The following is a 25,834-nucleotide window of genomic DNA, read 5'->3' as shown; positions in this document are numbered from 1 at the left end:
TCCTGAACAGTGCAACATTCCAAGAACTGTACTACTTAAGATATGGCATTAATTATGAGTTCTGTGTTCCCTTTTGGTAACCAAAGTTCAAATCAGAGTTCAATCAGTAAACCTAAAAAGGAGCTTAAGTTTATATGCCCATTACTATATTTCCCCTCCCTCCCAATCTTAGTTGTTTTTTAGAGTATTGATTGATTGATTTTCAATTATACAAATTATTCAGCAAACCAACAGAAACCTCTAAAACAGTTTTAATTATGGAATGAAAAAATAATAAAGAAACAGACTTTCAAAGTCCCTAAATGTTTTATTATGCCCAATGCATCTTGGAATTAAATTCTTTGGAATGAAAGTTTTGGGTTGTTGTTTTTTAAGGAAAAGTAGGATCAACTGAAGAAGGGTTAGGTGAATTCAGAAAAATGAAATGTGGATTTGATTGATTAAGTCACACTTGTTTTGATTATAAGCTACAGAAAACATTGAACTACAGTACTTGTTTTAGAGAAAAGTCAATCCTGAAATACTGTTCATGGGAGGAGTGGGGTAATTATGCTTATATTTACTTCTGCAATACAGTTTAGGATATATATAATATATTGGAAAGCAGCTTGAAATAAAATAAACTATGGATCCTTGTTCCCAGATCTGCGACTCTAGGGTGGCTTGTGAAGTAGACCAGGGGTCTAGAAATACCCTGCTTTTAACAGAACAGTCTGGCTGCCCATTACTGGGGTGGAGGGGTGGGATAATGTTATACTGGCTTGATTTTCTTTGCTTAATCCAGCAAGTCTCCTGTGCTATTAAAGATTGCTAGCATTTCTCCTATGAGATTGTGCTTAAAAAATAAAAAGTGGCTGCTAGCAGGAAACCATGAGGAGGGAGGAACAGAAAACAGAGAGGGAAGTATCAGTTACCAGTGTCCCTGGCATGACATTTAAACAATGAAAGGGGTGGAGTGGTTGGCCCAAGTTTTCATAACACGCCAGACATCATTTGTGGTATTCAGTCCTCTGCTTTCTTTATGCTTGATCTGTTTTGGATTGTTTCTGAGTTACAGTCTGTGTAGAACACCCTCCCTAGAACTTTGTTCGTGCTATAAAAGCTCTGTTTGTTTCCCTTGGAAGGTTAGTGCTTTGCAAGAATCTTCAAATTCCCGTCAAAATAGGTGAAATTTACCTTGTGTTATTATCTTTGTCCTTTCCATGGACCGTTCCAGACTCCTAACAGCACATCTGTGCTAGTAATATGCTGTCTCTGATGGGGTTCTCTGTGGGCTCTAGGGAGGGACACGCAGAACTCCTTGAGAAATCCCACCGGCTGAGAAATCTCTGGGAAGTTTCCTTCAAGCACGAACCTCCAAATGCCCTTTGAAATTTCACTTCGGGAAATGATTAAGTGCCATTCTTTGTAGGTAAGAGGACTAGACATCCTTCCTGCAAATCCATGATCAACACGTCCCATTCCAGAAATGTTTAACTCTTATTAGGAAGCCAAGGCACAGTTTCTTTCAGCACTTGCCCAATTGGAAAATTGCTGCAGCTGTGCCCCCACTCTCACCCGACCATCCTTTCTTACTGGAAAACTCAGAACTACTCTTATCCTGCTTGCTTCTGCTCAGCAAACTGGTTGTTTCTTAAATGCCTAGCTTGTGTGCCCGTGTAGCTGTCTGATGTTGGCTTTTCTTTTGGTCTTTCTTGTACTGCCATAATTTCTTCACAATAAGCAGCACAAAAATGAGGGATACCTGTTTTATTTCTTTTTCTTTCGGGGTCTGATTGGCACTCGCTTGGAAAATGCTAGAGTTCTCTTGTGATGACTTTATTGCTTTATTATGGCACGGAGAACCATTTTCACAAAAAGCTCAGGAAAGGTGCCGTATCAGAAGGAACAGTTCAAAACCAAATTTTGGTCACTCTTGTGCTCCTGTTTATATAAACACCAGGTTACCCACAATGATCAAGGGTCCAACAACCCATATTTTGGCTGGTAGAGCACCTCACTCTTATGTGCGTGTATGTCGTATTGAATTACTCCCATGTAACTGTGCACAGGGTTACTTTTCTTTGTTGTCATCTTATACTCTGTCTGGGTTGGAAATGAAGAAGCAACTGTTGTGTCCCCCTCCACACCTCCCTGTCTGGACCTCAGCATGAACTGTGGCTGCCTCTGCAAGGAAGTATCTCCCTATTTGCTCTGGCAGCACTGAGAGAAGGCACTGCAGGAGCAAACCACAAATGGCCTCTTTATGAAGACAGCCACAAATGCTGGAGACGAGGGGGACTAGTGGCAGGGAGACAGCTTCGTGACATCTTCTTTTTCTTTCCCCCTAGAGAAAAAAGTGCATGACAGGTAGAGATTGTGATATGATGTCCTGATGCACCAGTCCCATTGAATCCTGTGGGATTTACTTCCAAGTAAACCCACATAGGACCAGACTTCAACCAAGTCTCTGCCTCCATCTCCTCTTCCTAGGCTGAAATATGCTCTTATCATAGTGTGGTTTCACACCCATAAGCACAATGCAACGTAAGAATGCTGCTTTCCCAGTCACATGTTTCAAAGGACGTCACATAATGTAAATCAAAAATCATCTGGGTCACCATGTATGACTAAACTTTGGCATTAAGCAACTGTTTCCCAGTTAGCAACGCCCAGACTGAAATGCTAAGGCGTTTGGTATGCTAATGTCATTTAATGAATCACTGAAGAGTTGATCCGTATCAACATATATTTACCTTAGCAGTGAGCCACTGGCTGACGACTGGATTGACAGAAGGATGCAATAAATTCCCGCATTACACTAAAACGTGTGTGATAACACATGAGTGACACATTCCTGCTATGACAAACATCCATGACAAGCCTAGAAGGAGCTGAAAGCAGAGGAAAGTTTTCTGAAAGTCGCTTTGATCTTTTACCCTCAAGCGACCATCTTGCAATTCTTTTGGCGTTTTGCCTGGATCACACAGCTAGCAATGTGAAGTCACTAATGCAAGCAGAAATGAGCAAGATGGGTTTGGCAGGCTTAGAAGATCCTGGTGCACTAATATCTGTGAACTGAGAGAAGAGGTGGGGTTTAGCAGGAGGGAAAAGAGGCCAGGCATTATACCACATTCGTTATGAATGTTTGCATGGAAATTTGTTCCAAGGAAATTGAAACTAAAACATTAAGGTGGAAAGGAAATAATTCTAATCAGAATATTTCACTGAAAAATGAGGGGGGAGGGAGGGAGGGAGAGAGCACTATCTTTATAACCTACCAGTTTGGAAATATCTCAAGAACTTGTACATAGGATGCCATGAATTTCTGGGTACATTCTTTGTTCTGGCAGCTTAAGGACATTGTTGACAAGGAGTGTATGAGGAAAACCAACCTGGTTCTGTCCAGATATTACAGACTACAATTCCCATCATGCTTGACCATTGGCCCTGCTGGCAGAATAGCTTGTATCCTAAAACATCTGGAAGCCACCTGTATTTGTTACCTCTGGGGAATACAAATATAATGAATAAATAAATTCTGTCCATCAGTATGTGCAAGAATTGGGCAAGGCCTCCTTCTCCTTTCAATACTCGTACTATTGGTACCAAGCCCCAGCCGATTCGCTACATCCTCAAGTCTGCAATATAGGCTAGCGGGGACCAATGTGGAACTGAGGCTCTAGAGAGTATTGGTGTAAGATTAGTTGCAAAGTGAAGGCACTTCTGCCTCAATTAAATTGTTGTACTGTCTTTGAGAGCAGCTTTGCCAGGGCTTCTCTGCACTGAGCACAGCAGGGAGATGGGCATTACCTGCTTTCTGCTCCTGCGTATTAAGTGACTGGTGCCATCATTTTCTTTCAGGGCCAAACCAGAACCTGCCTATATTTATTAGTGTGGGATGGAAGTTAGCTTCCTATGCTAAAAGGAGCATATATTGCAGTGTCCCCTCTCGTGCCTGCTCCTGTTAGCATGAGAAGTTCACCATCACTCTCACTTTATGGCTGTAACATTTACTTGCATAAGAATAATCACATGAAGACCTGGTTGGACCACAGTGGAGATTTGGTTATGGTTAGAAGCACAGGCCACATTCTCTCTGTGTGTGCTGTCCCTGCCTCCCCCACCCAATCTAATTTTGAAAATTGCAATACACACCATTACATTTAAAGCACCCCACAAAGAATCCTGGGAACTATAGCTTGCCCCTCACAGAGCTACAGTTCCCAGCATCCATAACTGCAGTTTCCATTATTCTTTGGGGGTGGGGCAGCAGCAACATGCTTTAAATATATGTTGTGTCTGCAGCCTTTCCAGCTGTGCTTTGGTGAGCATCTGCAGTATTTCATTGCACTATTTAATGTTATTAGTACTTCCTTGTATTTGTCATTACAGAATCACACTCTTCCCAAAGTGTAAGACATGTGAGAACATGTGTCATCTTGCAGCATTGCAATGACAGGTAGCAGAAGGAGAGGTGGAGTTTCTGGGTCATGTAAAAGGCAAAGAGACAAAGGGAAATCTGAAGTTGGGGGGGCCCTCTGTGAAGTCCAGTTAGTACCAGTTTTCCCACTAAGGTTCAGTTCCCACCATCTTTCTTGATCCAGTACCAGCAACTGAGCAGCAGTCGGTCAAGGAAGAGCTTTCACTGCGCTGGCACTGGCAGTGCTCCTGGAGTGTGTGGGAGGCACATTGCTGGGTGTGTAAAAGATTCAGGTCACAGCCCCATAAGAAACAAACCTGCGTAACATTTTAAGGTACTAATTTATATGTCAGGGCATGTGTTGCCGTTCCCCCACCGTCTCTAAAACCAAAAGAACCATAATCTTCAGACCACAAAATGACTGAAACACCTCCCTACCTCCCCCCTCCCACTTCAGATGGTTATGTATATGAGCTCACTTACTCCAAAGCCCAGTAATCCCGCCCTGCTCTGTTAGGTGGGCCTCCTGTTCATTCTGCAGAATGAGACATCGTCTTGAAGCCTTGTGCTGATGGCACCATGAGATAAGGGCGCAATCATACTAAAGATGAAATTGTGCGCTACATCTATCAATTTCCATTGTCTGAATTTCTCATTTTTCATTTTTTTCCAATGAGTTCTCCACATTTCTGCAACCATTTGCATTTTTTAAATTAAAAATCAGTATTAATCAGTATGATCAAGATTTTCCCCTAATAAACAATTTTTTGCATAGCAATTTCCCTGGCTACTACAATGCATTTTGTATGTTATTTTCACCAATTTATGCATTTTTATGGACATTTTAATATATGCATTTTTGACTGTGAAGTGTGAGTTTTTAAGGGGTGCTTGTGCTTTGGTTGGCATATCATTTCATTTTTGTTAGATTTGCCTTTAAAGCAAACTTAATCAGCTTTCTTTCCCATCCTTACCAATGCACTGTTGCTTTGGAGTTATCCCCACTGAAAAAAAGGGTCTTCCTTCATCAGCTTCATCAGCTTCTTCATCATCTTTTTGGAAAAAAAGCTGTAATGGGGTGATGGAGGAGTGAGTTGTAATGCAGTGATGACAATACTCTGCAACAGTTTTTCCTCCAAGGACATGTAACTATAATGATGTAAAAATGAATGAATGGTCAGAGGAAATGCCCCCTTGCTGTACAGAGAGGACATCTCTTGGCATTGATGTTAAGAAGGAGCTGCAAGTGCCATGGAAGTTCAAGTCCAGCCCCACCTACATATTAAAAGAACAGCAGAAGGTTTTGGGAATCTGAGAATCATTTCACGCACCATACAGCACCAAACTTGAGTTTGCCACCAAATGTACCCTCAACCGGAAACCACACTGTTTTCAAAGACCTGTCTGCATTTGTAGGTGTACACCTTTTAAAATAAATAAATAAGACTGTGTGCCTAAATGCCTACACACATTGCATTCTGATAAGCATCTACATGTTGTCAAAAAAATATTCAGCCCTATAATCTTATAAAAAACTGTATACATGTATGTACAGTATATGCATGCATTTAGTGCGACTGTGTATGTCTCTCTGTGTGTATATACAGAGAGAGAAAATAATCACTGTACAATGAGCAAGAGACACTTCATTGGACTTGTGCTGGCTGGCCAATAGGTTTGTAAAAATGCAACATATCTTAGAGGGGATGAAATGAAGGAGAGCACAAGCCTTGCTAGATGACTTTGTTGTGGCTGCTGCTTGCTTTTTAAAAGTGCTGCTGTATCAGCTCTAAAACAAAGGCTGCCTCAAGCCATTACCCAAAAGTGTGACAAGCCAGACTTGACAACTAAAATTACAGCTTAAGTGGATAACACCACAGCTCCTGATTCTCAAAAAAGCAAACAAACTTCCAGAAGCCCATTTATTCCCCTGTGCCTTGGAAGAGCTCCCTTCTCTTCTTCAGCGTCAATTCCCTTTATTCCTCACAAATTATTGTCCTTTCAATTAGCTTGCAGGGCAGTCCTAGGCATGTCTGTTCAGAAGTCCAATGGGACGTCCTCCTAGGTATGTTTGTGTAGGATTGCAGCCTTAGATGAAGCCTCACCTAAACTCCTTCTTCCCATCACCACCGCCAAGAAAGCCCGGCCTCAATTTCAAGGCTTGACAATAACCACATGGTTCTTTCAGATTCACAGTCAGCTCTCTCTCCTCTTTTCTGCACATAACATAGAGCCGCCACCCAAAAAAACACCATGTTGAGCAGCCATCACCACCTTTTCTAGCTGACAAAGAGACAGTGGAGAAAGAGGGGGGCTTGTTGCCCTTCCTTTCCTGCCACACCACACATAGGGAAAAGCTGCATCCCCCAGATGCCTCTGGAATAAATTGCTCAGCACCTCAGAGAAGAAAAGGGTCTGAGGCGTCTTGAGGCAAAACGGGAAGGTGCTGCCCCTCCTTCGTGAAATATCTTGCCGGAGCCACTTCTGCTTCTCCTCGCTTCTCCAGCAGTGGCAGCAGCAGGCAGGGAATTCTGCCACCTGGCGCGGCTGCTTCAGCCCTTCCTAGTGGAAGGGGGGCAGGAAAAGCCTTCCCTCTACCTGCAAACGCCCACTTGCTGTGCTGGGCCACTGACGAGGTCCTCCAGGCCATGAAGTTGAATAACAGAGTGTGAGGCCTGCCCCACCAGACATTCAGAGCACTGCTCCAAACACCTGAGGCCATTAGACCAGCCCTGTCTCTGAACGTGTGAATGTGCAAGGGGTGAGGGAGGAGACTGGTTGAGAGCAGTGACACACTGCGGTATGCATGCAGCAGCCCCGCTAAGCACACATGACTTTTTCAGGCAGAGGACGGAATGGATGTTAGCCACTACCACCCGCCTCTCTCTCTCCTCCCATCCCTTTCTATGACAGAAGGTATTCCACAGGGGACTTTGTTCAGGAACAGGCCACAGAGGGGGATTTCATTTGGCATTTGGCATATGACTGAGTTCCAAAATACATTACCATTATTTAGGCACACAGTATGGTATGCAAGCATGTGAATTGTCTAGAACTCTTATGAAGGCTGGATGGTAGGAGAAAAGAAAACATGAAGGCAGGGAGGAGGGAGAAAGGGGCTTTTGTTGAGATGCCACCTGAGTCTGCATCTGGGAAGAGTCTTAAGAGGAAGTGTGGGAGAAAGTAGCAGACTTTCAAAGGCTTTTTCAGGTGTTTTTCAGGTTTCAGGTTACATCCAGACTTTCTGGGAAGAAGACACATAATGATTGATCCCTCAGCTCTACAAATGCAACCACAAGCTGTTACGCAGTTCTGTCTCTGTTCTTAGACAAGACACACAGGTTCCGTGGGTGGGTGCAGAAAGGAAAGAAAGAAAATACTATGCAGTCATTACACAGATGTAAAGTTTCATTTTGGGCTGTACACTAGGTTTAAAACAAAATCAATAGGAGCCCAATTGGCAGCTTTATTTATCAATTCAATTACATGTTCCCTCGGAGAATAAAGTCCTTTCTTCAGGTAGTATAAGATCCCCCTCCTCCAGCTTAGGATCCCATTATTGTGCATCTAAATTCTGTATTTTCAAAGCCACGCAAAAAGCAAGGTAGCTGTATCGACTCTGAGCTCCATATTAAGGCAATACCTGGATTAGGCCCACCAAAGTGTGACAAAATAGTGGGTAAACTTTCAAGTTGCCTAGAACTCTTCATCAGGGTAGATGAAGAGAAGGGGTGCAGCGGTCCACTACCATTCACAAAGCTGTGCAATTGGTGGGAGAGGAGTTGGCCACACTGAGGAGATGCCAAACGCTTCTGGAAGAAGTCGAACTCCCTGCCTATTGATATTACAGGTACCTTGGCTGTATTCTTTTCAGTGCCTGCTGAAGAAATACATTAGGCAAGCCTACCCAGATGTTTATAAAGTTTGTGTTTTAAGTTGTTTAGCCTATTTTATCGTGGTTTTAACCTGCTGTATGTCTTAAATCATGGCTGTAATTTTTTTGGGGGGGGGTATCTTTTTTTGTTTTATCTTTTTTAGTTGCATGGGCTGGACTCTGTTTTGCATGTAGTCACCCGAGAAAGAGGTGTGGATGGAATTCACAGAACAATCCTACTTGTATATGTCTACTTAGAAGCAAGTCTCACTGAGTTCAATGAGCCTCACTCCCAGGTGAAGTCATTTCCATAATTTCTCAGGTGGTCTCTAATCTTTGTTCAAATTATTTTTAAAAAGCAGGGAGCCACAATACATTTCTCAAAGCACTCACCCTGTTATTTATAAACCTATAAAGCAGTGTGTGTGTGTGTGCGCGCGCACACACGCTGTGCATTGCCCTAGGGTTATAAAAAGCATGGCCATTTTTATTTGTGAAAGCTCAAAGATCTCCCCTTTTGATACCTCTTTCAGTCCCATCAAGGCAGAAATATCAGAAACATTCAATTAAAAACAACAACTGTACATGCATCTGTTTCCCACCCACAGATCACCTCCCCACCAAACTCTCAAAAAAAGAGATTTGTGAACTGAAAATTCAATTTAAGTTGCTGAGAGTGGGGACATTTTTACACTTCTTCCGCAATCTTTTCTCTCCATATTTATCTGCTTCCAAAACAGAGCTGGCATATAGCAGTGGCTACAGCTGCAATCCTAACCTTGCTTACCTGGGAGTAAGCCCCATTGAATTCAGTAGGACTTACATCTGAGTAGATGTGGTTAGCATGCTCTGTAACGGAGACTGAGCTGTAAACCAGAAATCTCTGGATTTATTTTTATTTATTTAAAAATGGTTGTATGCCACCTTTATACTGTCTCAAGGCATACATAAAGCAATAACATACAATGCAATGTCATGGCAATTATTAATAGACCAGTGATAGCAAAACAAAGATTCAGCCTCAGTGCCAGTTCTCTGAGATTCCACAATATCTAATAATAATAATAATAATAATAATAATAATAATAATAATAATTTATTATTTGTACCCCGCCCATCTGGCTGGGTTTCCCCAGCTACTCTGGGCAGCTTCCAACAAAGATTAAATGAGCACCCCTGGCCTTACAGTGCAAAAAAACAGAGCTTTTAAGCTCTCCACCTTGCTTGGGGGACAAGGCTTGCTTGGCTCATGGGTTCTAGGAGTACTAGAATTTTCTCTATCTCCCACTCACCCACTAGCTGTGGGGCGGCTCCAGGTGGAACCCCTGGAACTGAACCCCTGTGTAAGATGAGACTGTACTGTATGAAGAAATGTTGTTGCTTGTTCTCCGACTGTTGAACCCTGAAGCAAAAGGATCATAAAAGAGACTCGGAGGAGAGACTGGAGAGTCTTCTGATGTTGAGGACAGGCTGCCATGGTTGCAGACAGTCCTTCAAATAAATATGTCACAAACCATTTAAAGCTTTAAAGAGCCATAAACATTAAGATGGGACTGGAAATGCACCAGCAACCCAGAAGGAAGAATACAAAGAAAAGCTGGTAAAACTACTTCTGGCACCAGGAACACGAACTGGGATGTAGTTGCTTCAGGCATATGGCTCCAGCTCAGCTCCAAATATATGGGGGGGGGGGGTTTCCCCACTTGCAAATGTTTACCTCTTGTCCCATATTCTGTGGTGCTACTGACATTTGATCCCCCACAGCCAGCAGCAAGTAGATGAGACAGTTGAGATAGCAACAGTGATATTTATTTTTACATTTCTATATCATTTAATGTCAAACTATGCTTCTAAGCAGTTTACAAGGATAACTACCAACAACACAAACGTTAAACTATAAACATCCATAATTAAAATACAAAATAAACCAATCGCATTAAAGCAAGACAACAATTAAAAGAGGAGATCTATTAACTGTAGTAGTATAGTAACTATTTGTTTGCATGTTCTAAGGACTGCATTGCCCCTCCTGAAAAAGAAACCCGGTTGAGGGGGACCACTGAACTAGCCATTTGTGAAAAGCACCTTCTCCCTCATCAATTTAGTTACATCAGTTGTTGGCCCAAATATATCCACATACCGTATTTTCCCATGTATAAGACAATATATTTTCCCTTGAAATAATACACAAAACTTTTGTTCAAAAAAAAAAAAAAAGGCGTCGTCTTATACATGGGGGCATGTTATACACGGAAAAATATGGTAGTTTCCACTAATGGCTGCTCTTATTTCTCAGACTTTGGAATGAAGCAGAGAACAAATTTATGGTGACAGTTTGCTAACATGCAGCTCAAGTTTTGGACAGAGTAAAGAAGAAAAAAAAGCTGCTGTTTCTCTTCTCTTTCACATCACAATTTCTTAGCATAGATGGTATAAATAAATACTCTTCAGAGCACTCATTCTATAATAGACAGCTGCAAGACAATTTTCTCTTTTTGACACATGCCCTGAGCAAAGATGTTCAGGAAATGAAGGTAGGGCTGCTGCCGTGATGTATAACATCATTGTTTTGACCTCAAGATAAAAAGAGAAGAGATAACAAAGGCTTGCCACTCAACAGGATACACAAACACAGAGAGCCACAGCATTCTGGATTTTATGCAAGAAGCTTTGAGAAAGAAAGAAAAAATCTTTTGTCAATATCACTTTATACTTCAATAAGTCCCATTCAACAACTCAGGATATTAAAATCAGTCATTTTAATGGGAAAACAAACAGACCATTTCTCAAGTGCATGTACTTCTGAGTCATTACCAACATGAATGCTTTGGAAGATGCCATATTCTTTACTGTGGGAGGATGAGTTGGTTTTCAATGTCAAATCTCTCTAAAGCCTCTTTACATATAGGACAATTCATCTTGTATTATATAAAATTCCACCTGGGATGTCTGCTAGGTTGTCACCCATTTAAAACTGGGTTCCCACCCACATATACTGTGTCATAAAATGTAGAAGACTATTGCTCTGGAGTGGAGGTGGCATTAAGAAGGCTGCTGATATACATTTGTTGTTGCTGGCATATGCCCGCCTCAGAAGACAACAGAGGTGTGCGCCTTGAAAAGGAATATTAAACAAGAGGCCAAGAACCCCACAGTTCAGACAATTATTCATAGCTGTTAGGTCTTTTTTTTCCAATACACTGCATGAAATTGAATTACATCTGCAAGAAAGGCCTTAAACCTAGGGCTCAAATCTTGATTTTAAATATATGTATGTATATGTATATGTGTGTGTATGACTATTTCTATAATGCATAAGAAATATCTCTCTAATTGGTGTACATAAAAATTAATCAAATCAAAAATATGAACTCCACCCTTGAGTTGGATTTAATATTTTCATGTTGCTTTTCCAGTGACAAAGCTGAGTTCAATGCAGCTCACAGCAATAATGGAGCATTAAAAATTAGCGAACATTTCCATCCACATAATTGCATCAGAAAACACAGTAGCTTTCAGACAAAATAGCCATGATCAAAATGATCACCCTCCCAAAACTAACCTATTTGTTTCAAACTCTCTCAATCTGGATTCCCCCAACCCAACTCCAGAAGTGGCAGAAAAAACTACACTCATTTAATTTCTCACACAAAAAGCCAAGAATAAGCCCCAAATACCTGCACCTCACCTCCTCATAAGGGGGGGGGGTGGAGAATCCCCAACATAGAATCATATTACATCGCCAACCAAGTACGCCACATAATCCGTATATCCTAGAAGACGTGACAAAACAATGGGTCCACTTAGAGAGAGACACCATTGAAAACATCCCCACAACAACATCCCCATTTCTCCAAAACAAACGAAACAAAAACCCCACAACACTGAACAGGTTCACACAGGGAAAAGTAGGCAAACTATCCCCATCCCTCTGGCCTATCACCCACTATTCCGACACACAGCACAAAACCTCCAGATAAAAGCCTGGCAAGCCAAAGGCCTACACTGTCTAAAAGACTTCTACAAAAACAACAAGCCCATACCAACACAAGAAATACAAGACAAACTAGGGGACACCCAAATACCTTGGCTAACACACCATCAACTACATGCCTTCTTAAACAATCTAGCAGTAAAATCAGCAGCCGCTAGGCACTTGACCACCTTCGAAAACCCTGTACTGACAGCAGAGGGACACGGCAAGGGAATGGTATCCACAATATACAAAATACTGCTCCAAAATTCCACAACCCCCTTGACGCAATCAAAGGACAATGGGAGGATGAAATAGGCTATGAAATTAACCCCACCCAATGGACTAGAATATTATCTAAACCTCCCTTTAAGTCTGTATCAGCCAAAATAAGGGAACTCACTCTGAAACTCACCTACAGGTGATACTTAACACCACAGAAACTGGCGCTGATATGTTGGATTTTGGCTGCACCTCCACAGGCACATACCTCCACATGTGGTGGGGATGCCCTAAACTCCAACCCTTCTGAACAGCAGTCCTACAAGAGATATGCAAAATAACTAAACAGGTATTAGAACCCACCCCAGAACTGACTCTACTGAACATCTTCCAAGATCATAATGACCACTCACATTATACAGAGCCTATAACCCACCTGCTCTCAGCAGCCAGAAGCCTCATAGCCCGACACTGGAAAGACCCGTCAGGAGTAAACGTGGACCAATGGTATCAAATTGTATGGGAAATGGCCTTACTAGAAAGCTAACCAACAAACTGAAACTGACACGGGGACAAATAGAAAAGGTCTCCTTCACCCCAGTATGGCTCCCCTTTATCACATACACAGCCAAACAAGACAACAACAGGAATCCACCAACAGCATATGAATCAATCTGGCTTAAGTGACCCAACAAGCTCTCCCCATCTCACAAACGCAAACAAACACTGCAGCCAGCCACAGACAACCAACCACATCCTGCCCCCCAATACCTCTCACTATCAAGGAAATATCATCTGAAGAAGTGTGCATGCACACGAAAGCTTATACCAAGAACTAACTTAGTTGGTCTTTAAGGTGCTACAGGAAGGAATTTTTTTATAAGGAAATATAGTATATGAATAGAAAGAGAACCTACCCAGTTGAGGCTGATCCAAAATCCCACACGTACACTATGCTAAAGAATATAAGCCTCACAACACCAGCCCTCTTCTTCCCCAACCTTATACTGTACTCAACACTAATGTCTCACAACAAATGTAACTGATTTATAAGAAAGACTGTACAACCTGAAAAAAGAGACAAGGCATGTACTTTTGTAAACCAAGAAAATCTTTCATAAAAATAAATTTAAAAGAAAAAAGAAAACACAGTAGCATATCAATAAAGTAAAAACGAACAATTCTGTAAATAATGGGTACAATATTGTGCAGATCTTTACTAATTTATGAAAAATGTATGAGAAATGGCTGCTGAGCACCAGACTAGCGCCAGCTGACACAACTCCTCTGGGGAGAGGCCTTCTCACTGACGGCTCTGCCGCACTTCCCCTTGTCCTGTACCTGGAAAGCAGGAGCCCAAGAGCTTTTCTGCTGCCCAGTGCTTCCTAGGCAGTGCTTTGTTTGTCCTGTTGCTTCCCCCAGGAAAACCCGCTCTTTACAATTGAACAAATGTCAATCTGCAGAAAAAACAATTGATGTTGGTTATGATTCCCAAAGGAAAGAGGTGGGACAAGCAGAAGTGTGGGCGAGTCCTGAGTGCAACAGAGCAATCCCAAGCAGTAGCAACATTCATAATTTCAGCCGCAAGGGAGGCACAACTGGTCTCACTCAGCATCCTTGCAAACAAGAGCATAGTCCCCAGGAGCAACAGCTTTTACCTTCTTAGCCACAAAGTCTGCACCTCATTATTATTATTATTTTTAAAAGTTTGTTTATTATTATTTGTAACATTTTAATGTATTTGTAATACTTTTAATGAGCTTCAGAATAGATTTGCCCTCATTAAAAAAAAAAGAATCTTCATATGGTGAAAAGGAGCTGCAGCTATATAAAGGGTTGTCTCCTTGAAATATACTCTAAAAAGTAAACTCAATTTCTACCTGTAATCTACAGTTCAAGTGACCCCAAGTACAGTGTAACTGACATGATTAAATTCACATCAATGGGATACAATCGGCTCATTTCCAAGTATTTCACCCTAGCTGTTTTGTTTGTTTGGCTGCACACAAGGAGTTCAAGTCCCATTCAGAAATATTAATGACATTTTTGCTTGGAATGAACTGTGAAGTGAATACTCCTCTCTAAGAAACTGGAAGGGAAGGTGTTCGTAAGAAGTTATGACTAGCAGTTTCTAAAGAGAGTAGAATTTCTGCACATTCCAAGTTCGCCTTATAACCACACCTTTCTTTGCGCATAACACAGTGCAATCTGTGCATGTCTACCCAGAATTAAGACACACTAAGTTCAGTGGAGCTTACTCCAGTGTATAGGATTGCAGGCTAAACTAACTGATTATTTTTTGTTTGAAACTGTCCTACCCTTTTATGAAGTCATCTGAAAATGAAAAGAGTGCAATTTAGACCCATGGATAAAGCATGGCAAAGTAAAATATCACTACCTTCTTCGATATTAGGTGAACATATCTACCATAATTATAGTCTCAAACTTCCATAATAAGCATTCAAAATAAAATAAACTAGGAAAATCTAGATCTCAATGTCATGGAACTCAATAGTAGGTATTTGGGAACAAAAGACTGACATCCTACTTGGAAGGTCTATGCAGTGGGGGAAACTATGCTAAACCCTCATATCAAACACTTTGTGGTTTCCTTTTACAATCAAGCAGTATATAAATTTTATGAAATAAATAAAATAAACACCAGACACGTAAATACTTGCAGAACATCACGATCTAGTCCCACGACCATGGAGAAGACATAGCAGACTGCAGTTGGGACAGAACGTGGCATCAGTCTGTGGAATGGAAGGTTAAGAATCCATGCTTGAAACAGGCAAAGTCAACAGCATATAAGAAGCAACCGTTTTCCTCAAAGCTCTACACTGTTGCAAACTGATATGAGGTTTGCTTTTTATTCTCTGCAACAAGCAAAATAAGGATATAAAATTATAGATAATTGCAGATAACAAAATATGAAGCAAGTCTGCTTGAAGCAGCTATTGTTTGAATTTACACAACTGCTGCTCTTTGGTACTCATAAAAATACATCATTTGTAGATAATTTACTATGGGCTTTCTAGTGGTAGTGATAAAAGGGACCATATAATTGCCTGTGAATTCTCTTACAAAGGTTTTGAAATCCCTCAGTCCTTGGGCTGAGGGGACCCAGTGTTGCCAATGATATACTTACAGCACGTGGGATCTTCACAGACTCTTATTACCCTATTATTATATTACATTAAGCTGGCATTCTCACCTTTGCAAGTGCCTCAGTAAATTACATCCTTTATTTCCCCACAAGTAACTACAGTGCTTTATCCCATTTTATCTTTGCAACAAGCCTGGGAGGCCAATTAAACTGAATTACTGGCCCAGGTTTTATGGTTTAAGTGAAGATTTTGAATGCAGGTAACTCCAGTCCAAGTGTGGATTCACTGCAACCCACTAACTTTCTGAAAACCGTATTAACTGCAATACAACTTGTTATCTTAACTTAGTGCTGGTATTAAGGCATGTAAAAAGCCTGCATAACGTATGACCCATCAGAATGATCACAGCCACATATGTCACCTTCCAGAGCATTCATAGGCCTTTAGTTTCGCTGCCTGCCTGAAAACTGCAACATTAAAGGTATCATCAAGGACCAGGCAGACTGAAAATACAGTGGTACCTTGGTTTGAGAAAACGCCTTGGTTCCCAAACACCAAAAACTCAGAAGTAAGGGTTCTGGTTTCCGAACGTTTTTCAAAAGCCGAATGTCCAATGCAGTTGTTAGTTGTTTTTTCCGGGACACCTGCACGAATCAGAAGCTGCGCCTTGGTTTTCGAACATTTCAGAAGTCAAACGGACTTCTGGAATGGATTAAGTTTGGCGCTTTTGTTTTTGCTATTGATTTTGCATTTTTGTTTTTGAGACTTTTTTGGTTAATTTGTTTTTGTGACTGTGTGGAACTCAGTTCAGCTACTGATGGATTGATTGTCTAACTGCAGAAATGGATAAAAGCCCCCCCCCCCATCCAAACAATGACTATCATCAGTGCAGGTAAGAAAAAAAATTACTTTTAATTTTTATCTTCTACAATACTGTCTTATTTATTTTATAGTACAGTACATTGATTATTGCTTTCATTTTATGGCTCAGTGGTCTCATTAGATAGTAAAATTCATGTTAAATTGCTGTTTTAGGGGTTGGTTTTAAAAGTCTGGAACGGATTAATCCGTTTTAAATTCCTTTCTATGGGAAAGTGTGCCTTGGTTTTGGAACACTTTGGTTTTGGAATGGACATCTGGAATGGATTAAGTTTGAGAACCAAGGTACCACTGTACATATCTGATTGGTTGGGCTGTGTAAAGTTTTGTGGGTCAAACGTGTTCAGGCATTTGTAAAAGCCATCAGTTTATGGTTTGAGTACTGGTAGAGAAGAGATTTTATTAAGTTCACAGTAAAATAATGGATATACCTAACCTGAAACCATCTGAATTTTCCAACGCTGTTCTGCAACAAAGTAATGTGCACAGAAATGTATATACTAGTGTGCATTGTTGATATAAATGCATATGTTAGTGAAAATAGCATACAGGAATACATTGTATTAGAGAAGGTACAGGTAAAGGACTCCTGACAGTTAAGTCCAGTCGCAAATGACTCTGGGGTTGTGGCATTTATCCTGCTTTACTGGCCAAGGGAGCCGGTGTTTGTCCACAGACAGTTTTTATGGGTCATGTGGCCAGCATGACTAAGCTGCTTCTGGCGAAACCAGAGCAGCGCACGGAAACGCCGTTTACCTTCCCGCTGGAGCGGTACCTATTTATCTACTTGCACTGACGTGCTTTCGAACTGCTAGGTTGGCAGGAGCAGGGACTGAGCAACGGGAGCTCACCCCGTCGCAGGGATTCGAACTACCGACCTTCTGATCAGCAAGCCCAAGAGGCTCAGTGGTTTAGACCACAGCGCCACCCGTATCCCTTGTATGAGGGAAAATGGCCTGCAAAAAGTCAAAATTAAGAATCAGCTATAGAACAACAACAACTTCTTACAGATGAGAAAATAGATTCCTGACCATTGTTAAATACTTTGTTCTACAATATGAGCAGTAGTAGCATATTAAGTCACAGATGCCCTGCCTCTCTTTCATTCCACTTCCTTTTTGTATGATGTAAGGTATCCCCTATATATGTACTTGGTTTGCCCCTTCAGTAATTCTCTTGCTAAATGCACCTACAGTAATGTGTTGTGATGTCATGTGATTGCCAACCATATGGAGCTTGGGAAGGGAAGAACACACAACTCCATGTTATCACAACATAGAAGCAGCATTACTATACTTCTTCTGTTGCAAAAGATGAGATCTCACAGGAGCCAACTCCTAAGGGCTGAGGTCCCTTCAGCCCCTCCCAAAAAAAAAATTGAGGGGACCATGTTCCCCCAAAAGTTGATGGCCATTGCCATTCAAATGGTGTGTATGCGCCACATATTTTGATTGATTGTGCAGGGCAGGGCTTACTTACACACACCCCTCAGTATTTTATTCAAGTTGGTGCCCTTGTGAGACCTCAATGTGGAATGTCATTTTCAGGCCTTTGTTGACTCAATAACCTGGTACACTTTCCATGCTTAAAGAAAAGTGCAGTAAGTTTCCTTTCTTCTTTTCACTGAATTCATTTTTTTTTAATTAACATTTTGGAAAAAGTGCAAACTAGCTACACCTATTTAGAACAACAACATCAACATTGTATCATGACTTGGTCAGTGAAGCCTCTGACTCATTGGTTGAGCTGTTATGATGACCTGAACAAAGGCAGATCTAGGGAACACAACTGCTGCAGTCACACTGGGCACAGAGCTTCTGAGCCGCCACAACTATGACATCCAGGAGAAGGCGGGGGGGGGGATTTTGGCGTCACATAGTGCACCACTGAAATTTGAGACGCCGCTGACCTGAAAAGTTCACAGAAATTAAAGTGCTCAGGGTACAAAGCCATCAGGCAGCTGAGCTTCTCTGATGCCCAATGTGGCTACTCTGTGGTCCTCCAGATGTTGGTGAACTCCCAACAGCTCCAGCCAGCAATGGTGAGGGATGATGGAAGCAGTAGTCCACCAACATCTGGAAGACCACAAGTTAGCTATCCTTGATGTTGTGGAAGGGGATGTTGTCAGTTTAGCTGGGATTAAAACTTCCCAAGGAAGCAATAGACAGCAGCTCTGCAAGGCAGGCTGTGGACCAGGAAGAAGGAAAGCTACGGAACAAGGAATTCAGAGCAAGGAATTTGGAAGTCAATGAAAAAGAAGTGAAGGAGGAAGCTTAAGGATTAGAGCAGAGAAAAGAGAAGACTAATAAAGAGAAATGATAGAGGTTGAATTTCCCATATTGATTTGACCCAATCAGCCAATTTCATGAGTCAAAGCACCAGAGACACATCCATACATAATTCTATGCAAAATACCTTTTAAAACGTCTTTGAACATGAAGGTTTTAGAACCACCCTACTGTTCTGCATAACCACTGTGAAGATATTCGGGTGAAGGTGGGCATATCTCAGTTAACAGGGTAACTTCTTGTTTATTATTCTCTGCAGTTAGCTTTGTTAATATCTTACTTAAACACACACACACACACACAATTAAATTGGGCTTTGAGCTTTCTTTCCTACCTCATTCTTTTCTGGTTCTCTGAGTAACCTAATTCCCCTAATGTGGTCACTTACCTACTAATTTTATTTGCTTCTTCTGCATTTCATTAGGTTATTTAACTCCATCTGGAAAGTCAGATTACTTGCTTATTTTGTATGGATGTATCTTGAAACAAAAACAATTCTTCTCAAATGCCCTGGGAACATTCTGGTTGAAGAGCAGATTAATTTATAAAAACATAATAAAAGGTAATGAAGAAAAGCTTTCCCTAGTCAGTCTTTTGGTTGTTCAACCTTTTTCTTCTACTGTACAGATTTTTTTTAAAAAAATGGTATTGTGGTTCAGTGGTTGTAGAATCATCGAAGTGTGGAGTTGGAAGGGATCCTGAGGGTCATCTAGTCCAACCCCCTGCAATGCAGAAATCTCAACTACAGTAGATCATCTAAGACAGACAGCCATCCAACCTCTGCTTCGAAACCTCCAAGGAGGGAGAGTCCACCGCCTCTCATGGGAATCTGTTCCACTGACAAAAAGCTCATCCTGATGTTCAGGCAAAATAAGATGTGGAGTTAAATGGATCTTTGCATTTAATGTGAAGATCTTTAAAAATCCACACAGCATTGCTGTGTTTGGGGAGAGAGAGGAGATAATTATTAGAACCATAGCAAGCATGGAGGGGAAAAAAATCACATTTCCTTCTCTGCTTAACTCCTGAGGGGGGAGTGTGGGGGGAATACACCACTTCTACCAGTATCTGAACATATTAAAATTAAAAAATCTTAGCTAAAAGCTATTAAACTGGATAAAGGACAGAGTTGAAGTACTTCAGGAAGGGACAGCTAAATAGTTTGCAAAAATGCTCCTATCAGTAGATTCACTCCTCTAGTTTCATTCTAAAACAGAAGACAAAAGGTGAAGACAGGGAGTATGAGTCTACTAGTAATTTTGATTATACAGTGGTACCTCGGGTTACAGATGCTTCAGGCTACAGACTCCACTAACCCAGAAATAGTGCTTCAGGTTAAGAACTTTGCTTCAGGATGAGAATAGAAATTGTGCTCTGGCGGCGCGGCAGCAGCAGGAGGCCCCATTAGCTAAAGTGCTGCTTCAGGTTAAGCAGAAACCTGAAACCTGAACAGTTTCAGGTTAAGTACAGGTTAAGCAGAAACCTGAAACCTGAACAGTTTCAGGTTAAGTACAGACCTCCAAAACGAATTAAATACTTAACCCGAGGTACCACTGTATGGGAGAGACATAGCTCAGGAAAATAATTAATTTCCTTTTTAAAATTCCTGCTGCACTAAGGCTGGGCAGATCTCTCCCATGTTTTAATAAGCAGGAATTTTGTTAGCGTAGACACTGGGTGCAAAGTGGTGTTCTGCTATACAGAAGTTGAGTAAGAGATGGACAGCCTCCGATTGTTCTTTTAGAGTACTTCCCAAAGATGCCATTTCTGCAGCACTGGATTGAACAAAGAAGTGGCAGCCTCAGACCACGGGCCCAGTTAGAACAAATCATAGTTAAAAATCAATGTAGTCACAGATCTATTATATTTTATTGAACATTAAGGATACATCACAAAATGGAAGAGAGATTTTCACACAGATACATAAACAGAAATGTGGCAATGTATGTGGAAACAGAGAAACATGTATACAGCTGCTATGTCCTTAAAATAAAACTGTTAATATGACTCTAGGCACTGTTAAAATTACAGCCAAACCATTTAAGTGGGAGGGGGTTGTGATGAATGCTGGTGAAAATGTAAAAAAGCTAAGAGGTATTGGAAACAAATTCTAACTCCAAGAAGTGGAATGCTTGATGAGAAATTATCTCTTGAGTCCAATATGGTTTTGTAAATGTAGTTCAAACACACGTGACTTAGGATAAAGAGATACTTCTCAGCTAACTGTGGAAGCTTGAACTGCTTGTGTCAAATACTAAAAAAAATACAAATCAGATACTAGCCCTGTTCAGATGTTCAAAGAGCATGTGAGTACATGAAGACATGGGACACTCAGGCACATATGATGCCCCCATCTCCAACACTGATCGACTTTGGACCTTGTTGCACCGAGGAGGAAAACCTAAGGGGTGCTTGTTAGCACATTCAGCTGAATGAATTTACAAGCCTTCGAACAATCAGGAAGCTCGATAATGCAAGGATTTGCAACTGCAGGGAAACGTCCAAGGACATTCAACTGAATGGACTTACAAGACCACTTCATTCCAATGAAGGATAGGGTGTGGAGCCAACATGCACACCCGTCTACCTGCCTTCACGCTTTCTTTTAATGCCTGAGCACAGCTACAGAAACTCAGATAAGCTGGGATATGAGAAATCTGAAAAATTAACCTGAGCTATTTGAACCTGCCAGAGAATGTGCACTTGTACTAGGTCTGAATTAGGTTAGAAATGGTTCAAACAATTTTGGGATGACAAGCAAATCACAATCCCTTTCTACTTATAAAAGGAGGTTCCCCACAACACATAGGATGAAGTTCTACTAAAACAATCAATGTTGGCATTGATTAAGTTAATTATGCAAAGTATTATGAGGCTAGTAATTTTTGCCTTTGCAATTATTATTATTATTGCAAAATGAAATTGTGCCGTATTGGCTGTATAACTTTCTCTCATCTTTTTAAAATTTAAATGAGAAGGAATAAAACAAATTCAAGGGCAATCCTATTTGCATTTGACATTTTCTCATATTCCAGTTTTTTGTTTACTAATATAAAGCAGTGGGAGTATTCTTAAACTTGCAGGAATTGTTTGTTTTCTCTTGAGTAATACTAATGCCTGCATGCGTTCCTTAGATAAAATTGCTGCAAACTGCTGCAAAAAATAGAGATTTAAGCTGAATTAAAGCTTTTCTTTATTATGCATCCTAGTCGTCGTCTTCTTCTTCTTCTTCTTCTTCTGTGATCACTTGTAGCCGAGTAAGATTGTCTTCCATAAACACGGTTTTAACAATGAGTCCGTAAGTGACTGTGGAGGCCAGTTATGGACCCACACGTCTTTCCACAGTGGGGACATTGGTTCCCGGGCAGGAGTTGATCACGGTGTGGATTTGCCAAGCGTGCCTTCCACTTAGCACGTTTCTCCCTTGCGTTCTGAGTTTGAGTGTCTTCAAAGTCCATGACATCTTTGGTAAAGGCTGTTCTCCAACTGGAGCGCTCACAGGCCACTGTTTCCCAGTTGTCGGTGTTTATACTACATTTTTTAAGATTTGGCTTGAGACAGTCTTTAAACCTCTTTTGTTGACCAACAGCATTACACTTTTCATTTTTAAGTTTGGAATAGAGTAGCTGCTTTGGAAGACGATAATCAGGCATCTGCACAACACGACCAGTCCAACGAAGTTGATGTTGAAGAATCATTGCTTCAACACTGGTGATCTTTGCTTCATCCAGTACACTGATATTAATTCACCTGTCTTCCCAAGTGATGTGTAAGATTTTTCGGAAACACCGTTGATGGAATCTTTTGAGAAGTTGGAGATGGCGTTTGTAAGTGGTCCATGTTTCACAAGCATACAGTAAGGTTGGTAGTACGATAGCTTTGTAAACAAGCATTTTGGATTCCCTGTGAATGTCTCAGTCCTCAAACACTCTGCACTTCAATCGGGAGAAAGCCACACTTTCAGAGCTCAAGAGATGCTTGATTTCAGCATCACTGTTGACCCTTGTGGAAAGATAACTGCCTAGGTAGGAGAAGTGATTGACATTTTCCAACATTACACCACTGAGTTGGATTTGTGGTGCTGCAGAGGGATTATTTTGTACTTGTTGGTGCAGCACTTTGGTTTTTTGGACAGGCCAAGTTTTTATAAGCTTCTGTGAAGATATTTAGGATAGTTTGGAGGTCATCCTCAGAGCGTGCACACACTACATTGTCATCAGCATACTGAAGCTCTATGATGGAAGTTACGGTAACTTTACTCTTTGCTTTCAGCCTCCTCAAATTGAAGAGCTTTCCATCTGTTTGATATATGATTTCTACCCCAGTGGGGAGTTTTCCTTCAACAAAGTATAGGATCATGGCAATGAAAATAGAGTTGGGGCAATAACACAACCCTGTTTAACACCTGATCCCACTGTGAATGGTTCACTTTGAGAGCCACTGTTATCTGCGATGGTTGCTGTCATATTATCATGGAGGAGCCGAATGATGTTAACAAATTTATCTGGGCAGCCAATTTTCAGAAGGACAGTCCACAGGGCATTACGACTTACAGTGTCGAAAGCCTTAGTCAGGTCGATAAACGCCATATACAGGGGCTGGTTTTGCTTTCTGCATTTTTCCTGAAGCTGTCGAGCGGTGAAAATCATGTCCACTGTCCCCCTAGAAGGCTGAAAACCATTTTGGTATTTTGGAAGGGTCACCTCGGATATTGTTAAGAGATGGTTTGCGAAGATCCTTGCAAGAATTTTGCCGGCCGCAGCTAATAGAGAGATGCCTTGATAGTTTCTGTAATCAGTTCTGTCGCCTTTTTTTTAAAGAGATTGATAATTTTGGCATCCCTAAAGTCTGCTGGGATCACTTCTCTTTCCCAGATTTTTTCAATGAGCTTGTGAAGTTGTGTAAGTTCAGTTCCACCCACTTTGAAGATTTTGGCAGGTATTCCATCAGGTCCACTGGCTTTGTTGTTTTTCATTTGGTTAACAGCTGTACACAACTCTCCCAGATTTGGAGATAATGCAAGCTCATCTCTAACTTGTTTTTGCGGACCATCTATGGGTCAAATCATGGCATATGCCCCCTACGCTCAGCAGATGGTACCACACTTCTAAAAGATAAAGAAGCTATTGCACTGCGCTGGAAAGAACACTACCAACATCTCCTTATGTATCCTAGTACTCCTGTTATCATACAGGGGTAAACTTTTTAGACTTTTGTATTATTGCACTGATCTATTTCTCATGACCTTTGTCTGCAATGTAATTTGTTGACTACTTATAAATCATTTTACTTATGCTGCAAATATAGGAACAACACTACATTCCTGTGCTGTAACAACTACAACAATAATTTATTTCTTGTTCACTCGATTCAGTCCAGCAACTCCATACATCTGTTTCCCGTAAAGGTAAAGGTACCCCTGCCCGTACGGGCCAGTCGTGACCGACTCTAGGGTTGCGCGCCCATCTCACTCTAGAGGCCGGGGGCCAGCGCTGTCCGAAGACACTTCCGGGTCACGTGGCCACCGTGATGAAGCTGCTCTGGCGAGCCAGCACCAGCGCCGTACATGGAAACGCCGTTTACCTTCCCGCTAGAAAGCGGTACCTATTTATCTACTTGCACTTAGGGGTGCTTTCGAACTGCTAGGTGGGCAGGAGCTGGGACCGAACGACGGGAGCTCACCCCGCCGCGGGGATTCGAACCGCCGACCATACGATCGGCAAGTCCTAGGCACTGAGGTTTTACCCACAGCGCCACCTGTGTCCCCTGTTTCCCTTAAACTACCTCAAATGATTACTGAATTGAAAGTATCAGGATAATTACTGATTAATCTTTTATTTATATAATTAATTGTGATACAGGGATTTTTGTGTCTGTTATGTGTCACTACGTCTTATGGTAAGTACCTAAAGAGCTGTTTCAGGCTTTTCCTAGAAGAATGTTTTATTTTTTTAAAAAAATTAACAGTGGACCACCTTGATGCCACATTTTAATCTGCTGTTAAAATTCCTATCAATTTCTAAATTAGTTTTCCATGTGGAATGGGGTGGTGGCTGTTTAATAAAAACCTGTTTTCCAGAGTTTTCAGCTGACGTCTTGTGTAATTGATGAGTAAATGTGTGAGTGGAATTTGGGTGGGGCGTGAAAGAAGGAGAGAGAGCCATGATGAACCCATGATGTGTGCTGACAGTAGAACTCATGAAGGCTTCTTCATCTGATCTGATTTCACAAAACTAAAAAGGTACCTATATGTAACAGCACATATGTGCATTGTATAAAGCAGCGCAAAATGAAATCTTGATGTGAGGGCACGAGGCTTCCATTTTACACTGTGATTTACTCAATGTGCACATCTATTAGAATACATCAGTAATGCCTTGAGGGCAGAGGAATGCAAGCTGAAAGAAATGCAGGTGGCAAACAGTATAAGAGCAGCAGGTTAGCTGAAAACCAGAAATAAAAATCAGAAATGTGCAGTGTTGGAACAATATCAGGTAATTTGGATCCCAAAGAAGAAATTCCAAAGGGTGCTGCTTTATAAAAATCCTTCATATGGTTCAAAAGTTGGTGTTCATTCATTATTAATGTTAACACCATGAAGAATACGTGATATGATGCAGATTGAATCTAGTCAGAATCTTTACGTATTTGTTTAGAAGTATTCCTACTTCACTTAATATTTTAAAGCTTTATTAAGCAGTATGGTGCTTCAAAGTGACACACATGGCTCTTTGCAAGCCCTACATAGTGCCCCAATGTCCCAATAATCATCACCTGACATCAATGTGATGCCGGGTGATTGACAGGTGCGAGGGCTCATCTATCAAATCTGGACCAAATCTGGGCCCAATCTGGCATAGAGGAGATAAATATCTGGGCTCCTGGTTAGATGAGGGTCCCCATCCCTAATCTAAGTGATCTTAAAAGGTCTATGTGGATATGCATACAAAATGGGTCTACACTTACTGATGCTGCTTTTTCAAACTGATAGGGTAAACAAGACAGAGATCTTTTCTTCTCAGTTATAATACTTTTACTCTAGTTGTAATCAGCAAATTTTTTATTCAGCACCAAAAGGAGAATTTT

At 41.2% G+C, this 25,834-nt stretch overlaps 1 protein-coding gene and 1 long non-coding RNA gene across 2 annotated transcripts in view; one reads left to right on the top strand and one right to left on the bottom strand.

Annotated features, from left to right (window-relative positions):
• Window positions 1–25,834, top strand: part of WDR1 (WD repeat domain 1) — a 369,582-nt gene that overhangs the window by 204,707 nt on the left and 139,041 nt on the right. The gene's annotated exons all lie outside the window — the stretch shown is intronic.
• On the bottom strand, window positions 10,484–12,559 carry LOC308594662. Its single transcript, XR_014011537.1, has 2 exons — window positions 11,965–12,559; window positions 10,484–10,850 (listed from the first exon to the last, which is right to left on the bottom strand). It is a non-coding gene; the product is annotated as an uncharacterized lncRNA (long non-coding RNA).

This window comes from Podarcis bocagei, assembly GCF_964188305.1.
Source record: "Podarcis bocagei genome assembly, chromosome: 9".
Lineage (NCBI taxonomy): Eukaryota > Metazoa > Chordata > Lepidosauria > Squamata > Lacertidae > Podarcis > Podarcis bocagei.
This window is presented reverse-complemented; position numbering and strand designations above follow the sequence as displayed.